General features: G+C 41.0%; 10 non-coding genes across 10 annotated transcripts; all 10 read left to right on the top strand.

The window, feature by feature from the left end:
- The first annotated feature begins 2,475 nt into the window (after positions 1-2,475).
- On the top strand, positions 2,476-2,548 carry TRNAA-AGC (transfer RNA alanine (anticodon AGC)). The gene has a single exon. It is a non-coding gene; the product is annotated as a tRNA-Ala (tRNA).
- Positions 2,549-2,847: 299 nt separating this feature from the next.
- TRNAA-AGC (transfer RNA alanine (anticodon AGC)) lies at positions 2,848-2,920 on the top strand. Its single transcript has one exon. It is a non-coding gene; the product is annotated as a tRNA-Ala (tRNA).
- A 298-nt stretch (positions 2,921-3,218) lies between these two features.
- Positions 3,219-3,291, top strand: TRNAA-AGC (transfer RNA alanine (anticodon AGC)). Its single transcript has one exon. It is a non-coding gene; the product is annotated as a tRNA-Ala (tRNA).
- A 671-nt stretch (positions 3,292-3,962) lies between these two features.
- Positions 3,963-4,035, top strand: TRNAA-AGC (transfer RNA alanine (anticodon AGC)). Its single transcript has one exon. It is a non-coding gene; the product is annotated as a tRNA-Ala (tRNA).
- Positions 4,036-4,333: 298 nt separating this feature from the next.
- On the top strand, positions 4,334-4,406 carry TRNAA-AGC (transfer RNA alanine (anticodon AGC)). The gene has a single exon. It is a non-coding gene; the product is annotated as a tRNA-Ala (tRNA).
- Positions 4,407-5,078: 672 nt separating this feature from the next.
- On the top strand, positions 5,079-5,151 carry TRNAA-AGC (transfer RNA alanine (anticodon AGC)). The gene has a single exon. It is a non-coding gene; the product is annotated as a tRNA-Ala (tRNA).
- A 677-nt stretch (positions 5,152-5,828) lies between these two features.
- On the top strand, positions 5,829-5,901 carry TRNAA-AGC (transfer RNA alanine (anticodon AGC)). Its single transcript has one exon. It is a non-coding gene; the product is annotated as a tRNA-Ala (tRNA).
- A 2,509-nt stretch (positions 5,902-8,410) lies between these two features.
- TRNAA-AGC (transfer RNA alanine (anticodon AGC)) lies at positions 8,411-8,483 on the top strand. The gene has a single exon. It is a non-coding gene; the product is annotated as a tRNA-Ala (tRNA).
- A 2,513-nt stretch (positions 8,484-10,996) lies between these two features.
- Positions 10,997-11,069, top strand: TRNAA-AGC (transfer RNA alanine (anticodon AGC)). The gene has a single exon. It is a non-coding gene; the product is annotated as a tRNA-Ala (tRNA).
- Positions 11,070-11,688: 619 nt separating this feature from the next.
- TRNAA-AGC (transfer RNA alanine (anticodon AGC)) lies at positions 11,689-11,761 on the top strand. Its single transcript has one exon. It is a non-coding gene; the product is annotated as a tRNA-Ala (tRNA).
- Positions 11,762-19,052: the final 7,291 nt, after the last annotated feature.

Genomic DNA, 19,052 nt, shown 5'->3' with positions numbered 1-19,052 from the left:
AGAAGTTAAACATACGACATGAACTGAATTAACTAGTGCGCACGATTAGTTAAAAAAACAAACTTCCTTTGATAATAAATTTCTAATTAAATCATGGCTGCGCCTGGGCAGCGCTATTGTGAGAGTGAAAGTGGACGTGCTGCTACTCCCCTCATTCCCAACATGTATTAAATACCTGCATTGGGTAATGCAAGAGTGAGATGACACATCTCAGCAAGTAAAATAATATCAAACTGTTTAACCACATAAGAACATTGTTTTACCACCACTTGATTCCACAACCTTCTTATTATGAAGGTGCAGCACGTATACAACGTACAACACACCTAGTCACCACACCTCGCAGGTAGAAACCACAATAGTAACATAGTAATGTCACACTTCATATATACCTCATGAGTGCTAATGTCTGCAAATGCAAGGATGACTTCTGCCTTCATACCTCTAAGGATATGAAGCCGCATCGTACCCCTCCTCGGGCAACGTACGATGCTAAAAATGTACCGGTACGGTCGGACCATAAGATCACGACATAACTTCAAAATGCAAGATGGATGATGCGATGTGCATGTCATGCCTACAACACTTCATATAACGTGATTCAAAAAGATACTTCAACTTTATCCAAGATGGGAATCAACCACATATATCATTACTAAATTATGATCATCCACAATATTAGACAATTGACAATTAATACTTCCAAACAAATAAACTTCATCATAGAATTCAATGATTAACATAATTAAAACTTATGCATACTCAATGACAAGGAATAGGATGCAAACCAAACGGTAGCAACCACCACTGTATTTACTTGCCTTTACCGGAAGTTCGGGCAAATCCCTAAGTACGATCCGAAAGTCCACCACCTGTTTTTGACACACAACTTAGTGCACCAATTTCACATAATCAGACTCATAAGCGACGCCGCACCTACGCACAAACTGAAACCCCGCCGCGGGTTACATCTCTCCTCACACCCACCAAACTGCAGCGGCGCTGCTTAATAATTTCATAACTTTAAAATTATGACAGCAGTGGTAACAAACAAAAACTCCAGAGGCATCTACATAAAATTCCCCACAAGTTTTGTATACAATTTATAATTAAATTCCAACATCTAATTAGCCCAAAACAGTCCACAAGATGAACCCTGTAATCTGTTTTTTTGTCTTTTGGACAGCGACATACCTGGATTTAAACAGCGATATCTTTTAAAATATAATTCCAAATCAAGCGCATAAGTACTCATTGGAAAGATAAGACAAAGCCCTACATGATTATCATACTGGTTAACACTAATTACTCACGAAAAATTTCTAGAAACTGCTAATACTACTGCTGTTCACCCACCTGAAAAATCTGTTTTTTTGGACAGCAACATAACCGGATTCAAACAACGATATCTCCTAAATGATAACTCCGAATCGAGCACATAAGTACTCGTTGCAAAGGTATGACAAAGCTCTACATGATTCTCCCACTGATCCCCACTAATTGCCCACGAAAAATTCCCAGAAATCCCTAGAACTACTGCTGTTCGTCCACCCACTAAATTTCTGGACAGCACCTCTACCAAATCGCATAGGTAAACATGTAACCAATTGGATTGCAGCACAAATACAACAAAATGATCACGAAAATCACCTTGGGTTCCTCCTTTCCTCCTTCTTTTCTTCCTTCTTCCTCCCTCCAAACTCCCAAGGAAGACTCGCACCCACACGACGGACACCAAGCGGGGAGGCTCCACCTTGGAGAGGAAGAGGTGGGGGGGGGGCTAGGGTTGAGGGGTGGTGCTGCAATCACTTGGGGAAGAAGGAGAGGGATTGGGGCGGCTGCAAGAGTGGAAGAGAGGAAGAGAGAGGGGGAGGGGCAAAGGGGTGGGGGAGTGAGTGGGAAGGGGCGGCTAGGGTTAAGGGGGGGGAACTAATGGGCTCCCCACCGCCGGATCGAGATCCACGGCCCAAACTCGCTCTCACGTCTGCTCCCGACCCCAGCGCACAAATCGAACAAGTATTCTACTGTTTTACTGGTGAATGCTTCCTAAAAAACTACAACCCAAGGGAAAAATAAATTTAACTTCTTTTCAGAAAATTGGGTATCACAGTAGTTCAGATGGTAGAACGCTCGCTTAGCATGCGAGAGGCACGGGGATCGATACCCCGCATCTCCAAAATCATGTTTTTTAATCTTCCATTAAGGTTTTTATCCATTAGTGCATTGCATTGCATGAAGTAATTAATCTAGAGAAAACTTTCTTTCTCCTTGAATCTTTTTTGCCAATCATGTCATGTCTCCATCCGTGCAGTCCAGAGACTTGATCACCATGAATGACATCGTATCGCCATCATCGTGCTGCGATGAAGTAGCAGGGCTTGTAGGAGGAGCAGGACAACGACCCGTTCTGACTATTGAGCTTATATTGATGATGTGACATTTTCATTATGCTGGCTATAGCATAATTGTATCTCAGGGGATGTAGTTCAGATGGTAGAACGCTCGCTTAGCATGCGAGAGGCACGGGGATCGATACCCCGCATCTCCAAAATCATGTTTTTCAATCTTCCATTAAGGTTTTAATCCATTAGTGCATTGCATTGCGTGCAATAATTAATCTAGAGAAAACTTTCTTTCTCCTCGAATCTTTTTTGCCAACCACGTCATGTTTCCATCCATGCATTCCAGAGAATTGATCACCATGGACGACATCGTATCGCCATCGTCGTGCTGCGATGAAGTAGCAGTGCTTGTAGGAGGAGTAGGACAACGACCCGTTCTGAATGTTGAGCTTATATTGATGATGTGACATTTTCATTATGCTGGCTATAGCATAATAGTAGCTCAGGGGATGTAGTTCAGATGGTAGAACACTCGCTTAGCATGCGAGAGGCACGGGGATCGATACCCCGCATCTCCAAAATCATGTTTTTTAATCTTCCATTAAGGTTTTAATCCATTAGTGCATTGCATTGCATGCATTAATTAATCTAGAGAAAACTTTCTTTCTCCTTAATCTTTTTTGCCAACCACGTCATGTTTCCATCCATGCATTCCAGAGACTTGATCGCCATGGACGACATCGTATTGCCATCGTCGTGCTGCGATGAAGTAGCAGTGCTTGTAGGAGGAGTAGGACAACGACTCGTTCTGACTGTTGAGCTTATATTGATGATGTGACGTTTTCATTATGTTGGCTATAGCATAATAGTAGCTCAGGGGATGTAGTTCAGATGGTAGAACACTCGCTTAGCATGCGAGAGGCACGGGGATCGATACCCCGCATCTCCAAAATCATGTTTTTTAATCTTCCAGTAAGGTTTTAATCCATTAGTGCATTGCATTACATGCAGTAATTAATCTAGAGAAAACTTTCTTTCTCCTTGAATCTTTTTTGCCAACCACGTCATGTTTCCATCCATGCATTCTAGAGACTTGATCGCCATGGACGACATCGTATTGCCATCGTCGTGCTGCGATGAAGTAGCAGTGCTTGTAGGAGGAGTAGGACAACGGCTCGTTCTGACTTTTGAGCTTATATTGATGATGTGACGTTTTCATTATGCTGGCTATAGCATAATAGTAGCTCAGGGGATGTAGTTCAGATGGTAGAACACTCGCTTAGCATGTGAGAGGCACAGGGATCGATACCCCGCATCTCCAAAATCATGTTTTTTTAATCTTCCATTAATGTTTTAATCCATTAGTGCATTGCATTGCATGCAATAATTAATCTAGAGAAAACTTTCTTTCTCCTCGAATCTTTTTTGCCAATCACGTCATGTCTCCATCCGTGCAGTCCAGAGACTTGATCACCATGGATGACATCGTATCGCCATCATTGTGCTGCGATGAAGTAGCAGTGCTTGTAGGAGGATAGGACAACGACCCGTTCTGACTGTTGAGCTTATATTGATGATGTGACATTTTCATTATGCTATCTATAGCATAATAGTAGCTCAGGGGATGTAGTTCAGATGGTAGAACGCTCGCTTAGCATGCGAGAGGCACGGGGATCGATACCCCGCATCTCCAAAATCATGTTTTTTAATCTTCAATTAAGGTTTTAATCCATTAGTGCATTGCATTGCATGCAGTTATTAATCTAGAGAAAACTTTCTTTCTCCTCGAATCTTTTTCGTGAACCATGTCATGTTTACATCCGTGCAGTCCAGAGACTTGATCGCCACGGACGACATCGTATCGCCATCGCCGTGCCGCGATGAAGTAGCAGTGCTTGAAGAGGAGCAGGACAACGACCCATTCTAATTGTTGAGCTTATATTGATGATGTGACGTTTTCAGTGCGCAGGGTATAGCATAATAGTACCACAGGGGATGTAGTTCAGATGGTAGAATGCTCGCTTAGCATGCGAGAGGCACGGGGATCGATACCCCGCATCTCCAAAATCATGTTTTTTTAATCTTCCATTAAGGTTTTAATCCATTAGTGCATTGCATAGCATGAAGTAATTAATCTAGAGAAAACTTTCTTTCTCCTCGAATCTTTTTTGTCAACCACATCATGTTTCTATCCGTGCAGTCCAGAGACATGATCGCCATGGACGACATCGTATCGCCATCGTCGTGCTACGATTTAGTAGCAGTGCTTGTAGGAGGACCAGGACAACGACCCATTCTGACTGTTGAGCTTATATTGATGTTGTGTTGTTTTCATTATGCTAGCTATAGCATAATAGTAGCTCAGGGGATGTAGTTCAGAAGGTAGAACGCTCGCTTAGCATGCGAGAGGCACGAGGATCGATACCTCGCATCTCCAAAATCATGTTTTTTAATCTTCCATTAAGGTTTTAATCCGTCATTGCATTGCATTGCATGCAGTAATTAATCTAGAGAAATATTTCTTTCTCCTCGAATCTTTTTTGCCAGCCACATCATGTTTCCATCCGTGCAGTCGAGAGACTTGATCGCGATGAACGACATCGTATCGCCATCGTCGTGCTGCGATGAAGTAGCAGTGCTTGTAGGAGGAGCAGGATAACGACTCGTTCTGACTGTTGAGCTTATATTGGTGATGTGACGTTTTCATTATGTTGGCTATAGCATAATAGTAGCTCAGGGGATGTAGTTCAGATGGTAGAACGCTTGCTTAGCATGCGAGAGGCACGGGGATCGATACCCCGCATCTCCAAAATCATGTTTTTTAATCTTCCATTAAGGTTTTAATCCATTAGTGCATTGCATTGCATGCAGTAATTAATCTAGAGAAAACTTTCTTTCTCCTTGAATCTTTTTTGCCAACCACGTCATGTTTCCATCCATGCATTCCAGAGACTTGATCGCCATGGACGACATCGTATTGCCATCGTCGTGCTACGATGAAGTAGCAGTGCTTGTAGGAGGAGTAGGACAACGACTCGTTCTGACTGTTGAGCTTATATTGATGATGTGACGTTTTCATTATGTTGGCTATAGCATAATAGTAGCTCAGGGGATGTAGTTCAGATGGTAGAATGCTCGCTTAGCATGCGAGAGGCACGGGGATCGATACCCCGCTACTCCAAAATCATGTTTTTTTAATCTTCCATTAAGTTTTTAATCTGTTATTGCATTGCATTGCATTGAATGCAGTAATTAATCTAGAGAAAACTTTCCTTCTCCTCGAATCTTTTTTGCCAATCACGTCATGTCTCCATCCGTGCAGTCCAGAGACTTGATCACCATGGATGATATCGTATCGCCATCGTCGTGCTGCGATGAAGTAGCAGTGCTTGTAGGAGGAGCAGGACAACGACCCGTTCTGACTGTTGAGCTTATATTGATGATGTGACGTTTTCATTATGCTGGCTATAGCATAATAGTAGCTCAGGGGATGTAGTTCAGATGGTAGAACGCTCGCTTAGCATGCGAGAGGCACGGGGATCGATACCCCGCATCTCCAAAATGATGTTTTTTAATCTTCCATTAAGGTTTTAATCCATTAGTGCATTGCATTGCATGCAGTAATTAATCTAGAGAAAACTTTCTTTCTCCTCGAACCTTTTTTGCCAACCACGTCATGTTTCCATCCGTGCATTCTAGAGATTTGATCGCCATGGACGACATCGTATCGCCATCGTCGTGCTGCGATGAAGTAGCAGTGCCTGTAGGAGGAGTAGGACAACGACCCGTTCTGACTGTTGAGCTTATATTAATGATGTGACATTTTAATTATGCTGGCTATAGCATAATAGTAGCTCAGGGGATGTAGTTCAGATGGTAGAACACTTGCTTAGCATGTGAGAGGCACGGGGATCGATACCCCGCATGTCCAAAATCATGTTTTTTTAATCTTCCATTAAGTTTTTAATCTGTCATTGCATTGCATTGCATGAAGTGATTAATCTAGAGAAATATTTCTTTCTCCTCGAATCTTTTTCGCGAACCACGTCATGTTTCCATCCGTGCAGTCCAGAGACTTGATCGCCACGGACGACATCATATCGCCATCGCCGTGCTGCGATGAGGTAGCAGTGCTTGTAAGAGGAGCAGGACAACGACCCGTTCTAACTGTTGAGCTTATATTGATGATGTGATGTTTTTACTGCGCTGGGTATAGCATAATAGTACCTCAGGGGATGTAGTTCAGATGGTAGAATGCTCGCTTAGCATGCGAAAGGCACGGGGATCGATACCCCGCATCTCCAAAATCATGTATTTTTAAACTTCCATTAAGGTTTTAATCCATTATTGCATTGCATTGCATGCAGTAATTAATCTAGAGAAAACTTTCTTTCTCCTCGAATCTTTTTTGCCAACCACGTCATGTTTCCATCCGTGCAGTCCAGAGACTTGATCGCCATGGACGACATCGTATCACCATCGTCGTGCTGTGATGAAGTAGCAATGCTTGTAGGAGGAGCAGGACAACGACCCGTTCTGACTGTTGAGCTTATATTGATGATGTGACGTTTTTATTATGCTAGCTATAGCATAATAGTAGCTCATGGGATGTAGTTCCGATGGTAGAACGCTCGCTTAGCATGCGAGAGGCACATGGATCGATACCCCGCATCTCCAAAATCATGTTTTTTAATCTTCCATTAAGGTTTTAATCCATTATTGCATTGCATTGCATGCAGTAATTAATCTAGAGAAAACTTTCTTTCTCCTCGAATCTTTTTTGCCAACCACGTCATGTTTCCATCCGTGCAGTCCAGAGACTTGATCGCCATGGACGACATCGTATCACCATCGTCGTGCTGTGATGAAGTAGCAATGCTTGTAGGAGGAGCAGGACAACGACCCGTTCTGACTGTTGAGCTTATATTGATGATGTGACGTTTTCATTATGCTAGCTATAGCATAATAGTAGCTCATGGGATGTAGTTCCGATGGTAGAACGCTCGCTTAGCATGCGAGAGGCACATGGATCGATACCCCGCATCTCCAAAATCATGTTTTTTAATCTTCCATTAAGGTTTTAATCCATTATTGCATTGCATTGCATGAAGTAATTAATCTAGAGAAAACTTTCTTTCTCCTCGAATCTTTTTTGCCAACCACGTCATGTTTCCATCCGTGTAGTCTAGAGACTTGATCACCATGGACGACATCGTCGTGCTGCGATGAAGTAGCAGTGCTTGTAGGAGGAGCAGGACAACGACCCGTTCTAACTGTTGAGCTTATATTGATGATGTGACGTTTGCATTATGCTGGCTATAGCATAATAGTAGTTCAGATGGTAGAACGCTCGCTTCGCATGTGAGAGGCACGGGGATCGATACCCCGCATCTCCAAAATCATGTTTTTTAATCTTCCATTAAGGTTTTAATCCATTAGTGCATTGCATTGCATGCAGTAATTAATCTAGAGAAAACTTTCTTTCTCCTTGAATCTTTTTTGCCAACCACGTCATGTTTCCATCCATGCAGTCCAGAGACTTGATCGCCATGGACGACATCGTATTGCCATCGTCGTGCTACGATGAAGTAGCAGTGCTTGTAGGAGGAGCAGGACAACGACTCGTTCTGACTGTTGAGCTTATATTGATGATGTGACGTTTTCATTATGTTGGCTATAGCATAATAGTAGCTCAGGGGATGTAGTTCAGATGGTAGAATGCTCGCTTAGCATGCGAGAGGCACGGGGATCGATACCCCGCTACTCCAAAATCATGTTTTTTTAATCTTCCATTAAGTTTTTAATCCATTAGTGCATTGCAATGAATGCAGTAATTAATCTAGAGAAATCTTTCTTTCTCCTCGAATCTTTTTTGCCAATCACGTCATGTCTCCATCCGTGCAGTCCAGAGACTTGATCGCCATGGATGATATCGTATCGCCATCGTCGTGCTGCGATGAAGTAGCAGTGCTTGTAGGAGGAGCAGGACAACGACCCGTTCTGACTGTTGAGCTTATATTGATGATGTGACGTTTTCATTATGCTGGCTATAGCATAATAGTAGCTCAGGGGATGTAGTTCAGATGGTAGAACGCTCGCTTAGCATGCGAGAGGCACGGGGATCGATACCCTGCATCTCCAAAATCATGTTTTTTAATCTTCCATTAAGGTTTTAATCCATTAGTGCATTGCATTGCATGCAGTAATTAATCTAGAGAAAACTTTCTTTCTCCTCGAACCTTTTTTGCCAACCATGTCATGTTTCCATCCGTGCATTCTAGAGATTTGATCGCCATGGACGACATCGTATCGCCATCGTCGTGCTGCGATGAAGTAGCAGTGCTTGTAGGAGGAGTAGGACAACGACCCGTTCTGACTGTTGAGCTTATATTAATGATGTGACATTTTAATTATGCTGGCTATAGCATAATAGTAGCTCAGGGGATGTAGTTCAGATGGTAGAACACTTGCTTAGCATGTGAGAGGCACGGGGATCGATACCCCGCATGTCCAAAATCATGTTTTTTTAATCTTCCATTAAGTTTTTAATCCGTCATTGCATTGCATTGCATGAAGTGATTAATCTAGAGAAATATTTCTTTCTCCTCGAATCTTTTTCGCGAACCACGTCATGTTTCCATCCGTGCAGTCCAGAGACTTGATCGCCACGGACGACATCATATCGCCATCGCCGTGCTGCGATGAGGTAGCAGTGCTTGTAAGAGGAGCAGGACAACGACCCGTTCTAACTGTTGAGCTTATATTGATGATGTGATGTTTTTACTGCGCTGGGTATAGCATAATAGTACCTCAGGGGATGTAGTTCAGATGGTAGAATGCTCGCTTAGCATGCGAAAGGCACGGGGATCGATACCCCGCATCTCCAAAATCATGTTTTTTTAATCTTCCATTAAGGTTTTAATCCATTATTGCATTGCATTGCATGCAGTAATTAATCTAGAGAAAACTTTCTTTCTCCTCGAATCTTTTTTGCCAACCACGTCATGTTTCCATCCGTGCAGTCCAGAGACTTGATCGCCATGGACGACATCGTATCACCATCGTCGTGCTGTGATGAAGTAGCAATGCTTGTAGGAGGAGCAGGACAACGACCCGTTCTGACTGTTGAGCTTATATTGATGATGTGACGTTTTTATTATGCTAGCTATAGCATAATAGTAGCTCATGGGATGTAGTTCCGATGGTAGAACGCTCGCTTAGCATGCGAGAGGCACATGGATCGATACCCCGCATCTCCAAAATCATGTTTTTTAATCTTCCATTAAGGTTTTAATCCATTATTGCATTGCATTGCATGCAGTAATTAATCTAGAGAAAACTTTCTTTCTCCTCGAATCTTTTTTGCCAACCACGTCATGTTTCCATCCGTGCAGTCCAGAGACTTGATCGCCATGGACGACATCGTATCACCATCGTCGTGCTGTGATGAAGTAGCAATGCTTGTAGGAGGAGCAGGACAACGACCCGTTCTGACTGTTGAGCTTATATTGATGATGTGACGTTTTCATTATGCTAGCTATAGCATAATAGTAGCTCATGGGATGTAGTTCCGATGGTAGAACGCTCGCTTAGCATGCGAGAGGCACATGGATCGATACCCCGCATCTCCAAAATCATGTTTTTTAATCTTCCATTAAGGTTTTAATCCATTATTGCATTGCATTGCATGAGGTAATTAATCTAGAGAAAACTTTCTTTCTCCACGAATCTTTTTTGCCAACCACGTCATGTTTCCATCCGTGTAGTCTAGAGACTTGATCACCATGGACGACACCGTCGTGCTGCGATGAAGTAGCAGTGCTTGTAGGAGGAGCAGGACAATGACCCGTTCTAACTGTTGAGCTTATATTGATGATGTGACATTTTCATTATGCTGGCTATAGCATAATAGTAGTTCAGATGGTAGAACGCTCGCTTCGCATGTGAGAGGCACGGGGATCGATACCCCGCATCCCCAAAATCATGTTTTTTAATCTTCGATTCAGGTTTTAATCCATTAGTGCATTGCATTGCATGCATTAATTAATCTAGAGAAAACTTTCTTTCTCCTCGAATCTTTTTTGTCAATCACGTCATGTTTCCATCTATGCAGTCCAGAGACTTGATCGCCATGGACGACATCGTATCGCCATCGTCGTGCTGCGATGAAGTAGCAGTGCTTGTAGGAGGAGCAGGACAACGACCCGTTCTAACTGTTGAGCTTGTATTGATGATGTGACGTTTTCATTTTGCTGGCTATAACATAACAGTAGCTCAGGGGATGTAGTTCAGATGGTAGAACGCTCGCTTAGCATGTGAGAGGCATGGGGATCGATACCTCGCATCTCCAAAATCATGTTTTTTAATCTTCCATTAAGTTTTTAATCCGTCATTGCATTGCATTGCATTGCATGCAGTGATTAATCTAGAGAAATCTTTCTTTCTCCTCGAATCTTTTTCGCCAACCACGTCATGTTTCCATCTGTGCAGTCCAGAGACTTGATCGCCACGGACGACATCGTATCGCTATCGCCGTGCTGCGATGAAGTAGCAGTGCTTGTAAGAGGAGCAAGACAACAACCCATTCTAACTATTGAGCTTATATTGATGATGTGACATTTTCATTATGTTGTCTATAGCATAATAGTACCTTAGGGGATGTAGTTCAGATGGTAGAACACTCGCTTAGCATGCGAGAGGCACGGGGATCGATACCCCGCATCTCCAAAATCAAGTTTTTTAATCTTCCATTAAGGTTTTAATCTGTTATTGCATTGCATTGCATGCAGTAATTAATCTAGAGAAAACTTTCTTTCTCCTTGAATCTTTTTTGCCAACCACGTCATGTTTCCATCCGTGCAGTCCTGAGACTTGATCGCCATGGACGACATCATATCACCATCGTCGTGCTGCGATGAAGTAGCAGTGCTTGTAGGAGGAGCATGACAACGACCTATTTTGACTGTTGAGCTCTAACATAATAGTAGCTCAGGGGACGTAGTTCAAATGGTAGAACGCTCGCTTAGCATCCGAGAGGCACAGGGATCGTTACCCCGCATCTCCAAAATCATGTTTTTTTAATCTTTCAATAAGTTTTTAATCCGTCATTGCATTGCATTGCATGCAGTGATTAATCTATAGAAATCTTTTTTGCCAACCACGTCATGTTTCCATCCGTGCAGTCCAGAGACTTGATCGCCATGGACGACATCGTATCGCCATCGTCGTGCTGCGATGAAGTAGCAGTGCTTGTAGGAGGAGCAGGAGAATGGTCCGTTCTGACTGTTGAGCTTATATTGATGATGTGACGTTTTCATTATGCTGGCTATAGCATAATAGTAGCTCAGGGGATGTAGTTCAGATGGTAGAACGCTCGCTTAGCATGCGAGAGGCACGGGGATCGATACCCCGCATCTCCAAAATCATGTTTTTTAAATCTTCCATTAAGTTTTTAATCTGTCATTGCAATGCATTGCATGCAGTGATTAATCTAGAGAAATCTTTCTTTCTCCTCGAATCTTTTTCGTGAACCACATCATGTTTCCATCCGTGCAGTCTAGAGACTTGATCGCCACGGACGACATCGTATCGCCATCGCCGTGCTGCGATGAAGTAGCAATGTTTGTAGGAGGAGCAGGACAACGACCCGTTCTAACTGTTGAGCTTATATTTATGATGTGACATTTTCATTATGTTGGCTATAGCATAATAGTACCTCAGGGTATGTAGTTTCGATGGTAGAACGCTCGCTTAGCATGCGAGACGCATGGGGATCGATGCCCCGCATCTCCAAAATCATTTTTAATCTTCCATTAAGGTTTTTGTGATACCCCAATTTTCTGAAACGAAGTTAAACTTCCTTTTGTCTTTTCTTTCATGTTATGTGGCATTGGGGTTTGGAGTTTCAGGATGCATTCCTCAGAAAACAGTAGATCTTTTGGCATTTTTTCCGCTGGGGTCGGGAGCTCAAAAAGGAGAGCGAGTTTGGGCCATTGATCTCGGTCCGGTGGATGGGAGCCCCCCTCTCCTCCCCAACCCTAGCCACCCCCTCTCCTTCTCCCCAATTGGTTGCAGCCGCCCCTCCCTCTCTTGCTCTCCTCTCCATTGGCAGCCGCCCCTACCCTCTCCATGGCTCCCTCCTACCTCTAGATCCCCCACACAGCAAGGATCGAGAAGAGGAGGAGCACGTTGAATTGAAGAGGAAGAGAGGATCAAGAAGATGTTCTTCTCCATCTCTTCTTGAAGATTTTCTTGCGGAAAACCCTAGGTATGGATGAAATCCTTGTTCCTCCCTGTAATTATTGGCTTTTGGAGGTTGTGGATCATGGGGATTAAAGGATTAGGGGTTGGATTAGATGTGGGGTTAGGTTTTGATCTCGAATTTAGTTTTCTGCGGAATGGCAGATTTGACAGTTTCTGTTCATGCCAGTTTTCCGTGGTCTTAGTGGTCTCAAAAAATAAAAAGTCTATATATGAGTCGTAGATAATTTGTAGATCTTTCCGCGGCTGCGAAGAACACCTCAATCGGACATCAGATCAGAAAGTTATTGCAGTTTTACTATAGCAGTTTTTCAGTCTCATAATTCTGTGCAGAATCTGTTCTCTTAAGATTTAGGCAATTTTATTTACAGAATCAAACTGTGGGTTGGTAAAAGAAGTTGTAGATAATTTCATAAGTTTTCCAGATTGTTAAAGTGTGCATTCATATTATTTGTGAAACTCCAGTTATGTTTGTTTTACTGTGGCTGTTCCTGTTTGCCTGACAAAAATGAGCGGGTCTGTTCACTGGTGAGTTTCATCTAGTAAATGTCCGAATTGGCTCTTCCAACTCTGGAGATTTTTGTAGAGGGATAAAAGTTCTTACTGCCTGCAGAATTTCATAATTTTTGATTCAATAGTTTGGGAGATATCGAATTTTGATGTTAACTATGTTGCTGCCTAAAACAGATTGAGTCAGTTATCTTGTCAGATGTTTTAGAACTTATAGATGGCAGAATTTAATTATCCATTGAATACCGAAGTTGTAGAGTATTTTGTTTAGATACTCCTAGAGTATTTGTTTGATATCACCACTGTTTTAATTTTAAAGATACAAAATTAACAAACAGCGCTGCTGCTATGTGGCATGTGGTTCAGGGTGGGAGTCTTTCCACTGGGTCTTGGTTTCAAGTGTAGGAGTGTTTTGTTGATTGTTGGCAAATGTTTGTGAAATTTTTGTACTAAGTTTTATGCCTGCTAGCCGGTGGCTACACTCCGGATCATGACTAGTACATTTTTCTTCTTCGATGAAGGCAAGTGAATGTAGCGGTGGTTGCTTCCGTTCTGACCTGTTATTTCCATTGCCTACACTCTAATATTCAGAAGTATCAGATTCTTTCATAATTGGACTCTATGGTGATGCTTTACTTGCTTGCATTATACTGATGCTCAATCATATATTGATGATGATTATGATTCGAGTATGACTCTTGAGATTAATTCACACCCCTGAAGGTAAATGAAGTATTATTTGAGGTTGGTATTGTATCTGAAGGTAAATGAAGTATTATTTGCGGTTGTATTGTATGTGTAGGAAGTGAAGTATATTGATAAATGTGGCATGTCGTATACATTGCATGATTCACTTGCATCTGAAGTTGGGTCGTGACCTATGGTCCGACCGTATCGGTACAACTTAGCATCGTACGTTGCCCGAGGATGGGTATGATGCGGCTTCATACCCTTAGAGGTATCAAGGCAGAGAACATATGCATTGCATTCATATGCATTCATTGAAGTGATATTTGCAGATGATGTGGTTTTATACCTTCAGAGGTATGAATACAGAGTACCTACACTTTGCATTCCTATGCATACATTGAAGTGATATTTGCAGGTTTTGTTGACGCAGGGAAGTGTTATAGAACATATTGTGGTTGTTCGAGGAAATGAGATGGTATTGGTTATATTGGGACTACTGAGTTCTATATCTACAAATATTTCTGATCTTAATTGTGATTCTTTTAAAATGTTGATTAATTGAATTTGTGGTTTAAATATCTCGACAAAACAATTCGCTTGCTGAGATGTTTCATCTCACTCTTGCATTACTCAATGCAGGTGCTTGTTGCTCATCCAGGGAAGTGGGAAGTAGCAGCACATCCACCTTCACTCTCATAATAACGCTTCTTAGGCGCAGTCATGATTTAATTAGAAGCTTCTTGTCAAAGGATGTTTGTTTCTAACTAGTTGTGCGCACTGATTAATTTAGTTCACGTCGTTATGGTTTTCTTCTCATTGCTAGCAGATTATTAATGTCGATTATGTTTTCTTATCATGATATCTATTTATACTTTGTTGCTTCCCCGTTTATGCAATTTTCAAAGGAGATGCTGTCGAAATTTGATATACGAATGATAGAGGTGTAGTTTAGTAGCATTCTGGGGCGTTTGTGGATCCCGGGGTGTTACATTAATACTCCAAGGATCAAGCACTAGAGAGCTCCAAAGTTGAGCCAAACACACAATGTCTATGTGCTGAAACAAGACTAAGTCTGAATTCTGATTTAGCACATTGAATCTTTGTCAGTTCCAACAGGTTTTAGTGGCATTACCCTTAATCCAACTTGCACACCAAAGTATGTGCTTCCACTTTGGTACAACACTCATAGCCCAGAACTACATGGATTAGCCCTTATGGAGTATCCCAAATCTGCTTCAGGCTGAAAAATCAGCAGCACTGCTTTTTTATTGAAGTCTGATTTTCCAAACTGAACACTGCATCTTTAGGCTCCTTTTTATACCAATTCCATATAGATTTAGAGCTTCAACACTTAATAAAAGTTGTTCTCCTATAGTTACTCTACAAGTTTACTATAGCAACCTTTTGCCAAAAGCCCCCAGATTAAAACATACAGGGGTCCAGAAATAGGTAAAGCAAACTGTTTTTAGCTGAACCAAAACTGTATCAAGTTGGAAATCTACAATTTTCTCCAAATTTCTCTTCAAAACTTGAAAATCTCAACACATGAAAGTTGCTTGGTTTTGAAAACTCTATAACTATACTATTAAATTAAATGTAAAAAACATGAACTTATTAAATAGGGAAATATATTAACCTTATGTTTCTTATTGGCTCGATGTGATCCATTTGCTTCTTCATTAACCAATAACCATAGTACTAGGTACATGGAGATTAAGAGATCTCATCCTCTTCACATTTTCTTTTATGTTGGCAGCCCTTTGTAGTTCATATTCATTGACCTCCGTTTCTTTACCCATTGCTCTTCCTCTTACAAACTTTCCTCCTGAATCAAGACATAAAGAGATTATAATCAAGACAAAGAGATTACAACATAAAATGAAACATTTTTGCGTAAACAGATATAAACATATCTTACTTGCTAGGTTGGTTTTCGGCAATCATTATTCCATCTATATCAGTCCTAACACAACTACCACCAATAGATACATTAACTTGTGTGTTTGCATCCAAATCTGGCAAGAAAGAACCTATTTCTGTACTATTGGCTAGCCTTTCTTCCATATATATCATACATGTCACGTTGTTTTGATTTTAAAACAGCAAACCAATCAACATCAATAGGATATTGCACATAGTAAACTTGAGTTGCCAGAGATGCAAAAATAAATGGCTCATCTAATTCCTTGTCACCGGTATTGAATAAATGCTTGAAGTTGACCATTGTCACCCCAAACTTGTCTATTTTGACCCATTTGTCTTGTACTCGGTTATCAATCCAATCACATTTGAACAATACTATTTTTCCCTGGTGATGGTAGTTCAGCTCAAGAATGTCTTTTATAACACCATAATAAGTTTTGTTCATTGATACTGGGTTATTATTGTTTGTCCCATCAAAACTTGTTGCATGTGCAACTAGGGCTACACCACTACACTGCACTGACCTACCCACATCATAAGAATGTGTATGGAAATTTATCCCATTTATAGAATAACTATCATAAGAATGTGCAACCATGTTAGGCTCCTTAGCTAATATTGTTATCTCCTCAGGTACTTCCTCACTCGTTGTTTCCACCTGATGATATTGAAGATTGTTATTGCACTAAAAAAATAATGTGGAACTATATTCTATATAAACATTTTCCTAGATACTTACGTGTGACTTAAACCACTCGTGAAAAGTCTCATAGTGTAAACGACTGATTGCTCTTTGATTTTGATGACCAGCAGAGTAAAGGTATTCTATATGTTTACTAAACAAACATTATAATTTAGTAATCATGAAATAAATGGATGATATTGATTATAAAATATAATGTTCAACTTACTTCAAGTAAGGCTCTATATGGTCATAGTTGAACAAGACATATCTATGTGCTTGAAGCCATGTTTTGTGGTCTAATGTGACACTACGCTTACCAACCAATCCACGACCTATGTTATGGAAGAAAGGGGTGGTATTGGTTAAATCAACATCCAAGCCATCATCATTTCTTTTTTTTTCCGGTTAAATCTAGTTTCACCATGTAAATAGCGAGAACAAAATGTGAGAGTCTCATCAAATAGATAACTTTCTGCAATTGACCCCTCTGGTGACTCCTAGTGCGAACATGGCCCTTACATCTCATTAAAAACCTATAAAGGAGAAATGGCATATATGTTAAACCTTCCTTTGAGTAAAACTAAGTTTAATTTATTGCTAAAATATATTAAAATTTACCTCTCCACTGGGTACATATTACGAAATTGAACAGGGCCAGCAATTCTGACTTGAGTAGGGAGATGAACCATTAAGTGTACCCTAATATCAAAAAAGGATGGCAAGAATAGTCTCAAGAATGCTTAGAGTCTCAGCTATTTCTAACTCTAGCTTATGCATATTGCTTATACGAATAACTGGCGAATAGATTTGCTTGAAAAAATTGCTCACACGAATCAGTGCATCACTAACTATTTCTGGTAAAATCCTTCTCACAGCAAGTGGGAGTAAATACTGTAACAAAACATGGTTATCATGGCTCTTTAGCCCAACAAGCTTCTTCTCCTTCACATCCACATTATTTCTTATATCTGATGCATATCCATCTGGAAATTTTACTCCTTTTAGTACCTCACAAAATAACGTCTTCTCAGACGCACTCATTGTATATGATGCTGGTGGTAAATATAACTTGTCACCCACTAGAATAGGATGAAGCTCAGTTCGAATGCCTAGGGACTGAAGATCCAAACGATATTTCAAGTTATCCTTGGACTTCCGTTGAATGCCTAGGAGGGTGTTGACAATGTTATCGCACACATTCTTCTCGATATGCATGACATCTAAATTATGTCGTAACATTAAATCCTACCAATATGGAAGCCTAAAAAAATATACCTCCTTTTCCATATGATAGTAGGCTCCCCTTCCTTCTTTTTTGCTTTCTTTTTATGTTGGCAACCTTTCCCATGCATTGTGTGCATATTCTCTATTTGCAATAAAACTTCCTCTCCAGAAAGTGGTCTAGGCGCTGGCCTGTCCTCAACTTTACCATCAAACGAATCTAGATCAAATCTATATGGATGATTTGGGCCCAGGAATCTACGGTGTCCCACATAACAATTTTTTGTACCTTGTTTCAATCGTATAGAACATGTATATGAGTGGCATTCAATACATGCTACTTCACCTGATGTAGTACATGCTGCAATGTACCCTAAGCCTGGATAATCAGATATGGTCCATATTATTGCAGCACGTAATTGAAAATACTCATGCTTTGCAGAATCATATGTTCTCACCCCTTCAACAAACATATCTAGCAGATCATCAATTAGTGGCTCAAAATAAACATCTATATCACTACCAGGAGATCTACGGCCTGGAATGAGCAATGAGATAAAGAAATTCGTTTGCTTCATACACAACCATGGTGCAAAGTTATATGGGATGAGAATAACAGGCCAAATGCTATAGCTAACATTCATGGACCTAAACGGATTAAAACCATCTATAGCTAAAGCAAGTCTAATGTTGCGACTGTCAGAAGCAAACACTGGGTGCTTTTGGTCAAAATCCTTCAAGAGAGGTGAATCTGCAGGATGCCTTAGTAATCCATCTTGTATACGCTCCTTATCATGCCACCTCATGTCACTTGCTATCTTAGATGACAGAAATAACCTCTGAAGCCTTCTTTTTATTGGAAAATAACGAAGAACTCTGCATGGAACCTTGTGTACACGTTTTCCATTTAAACTTATCCTTTTTGATTTCCAGCGTGACCTTTCACATGTGGGACATGCATCATACTTAGCATACTCCTTCCTAAACAAAATACAATCATTTTCACATGCATCAATTTTGATATACCCGAGTCCTAGACACCTAATTACTTTCTTTGCTTCATTGAATTTTTTTGGCAATGCCAAGCCATCTGGGAAAGCCTCCATTAGTAGATCTAGTAGCATATCAAAACTTTTATCTGTCCACCCTCCAAGCAATTTCAAGTGAAGAATTCTTATTAAGAAATGCAACTTTGAGAACTTCTTACACCCTGGGTATAGCTCTTGGGTATTATCTATCGCTAACTGATTGATGGCTTCTAAATCTACATCAGTTTCATCTGAACCATCAGATACTTCAAAATCCCCTTTATCATCTAGACCACCACCTAAGTCATGAACCAAATTGGCTATGTCATCTTCATCTGAATTGTTTACAACCTCTACATCACTGTAGTCATGACTATTAATAGGCACAAAGTC

This window comes from Zea mays, chromosome 4 (genome assembly GCF_902167145.1).
Source record: "Zea mays cultivar B73 chromosome 4, Zm-B73-REFERENCE-NAM-5.0, whole genome shotgun sequence".
Classification (NCBI taxonomy): Eukaryota; Viridiplantae; Streptophyta; class Magnoliopsida; order Poales; family Poaceae; genus Zea; species Zea mays.
The sequence above is the reverse complement of the archived record's forward strand: the minus strand, read 5'-3'. Positions and strand labels throughout refer to the sequence as shown.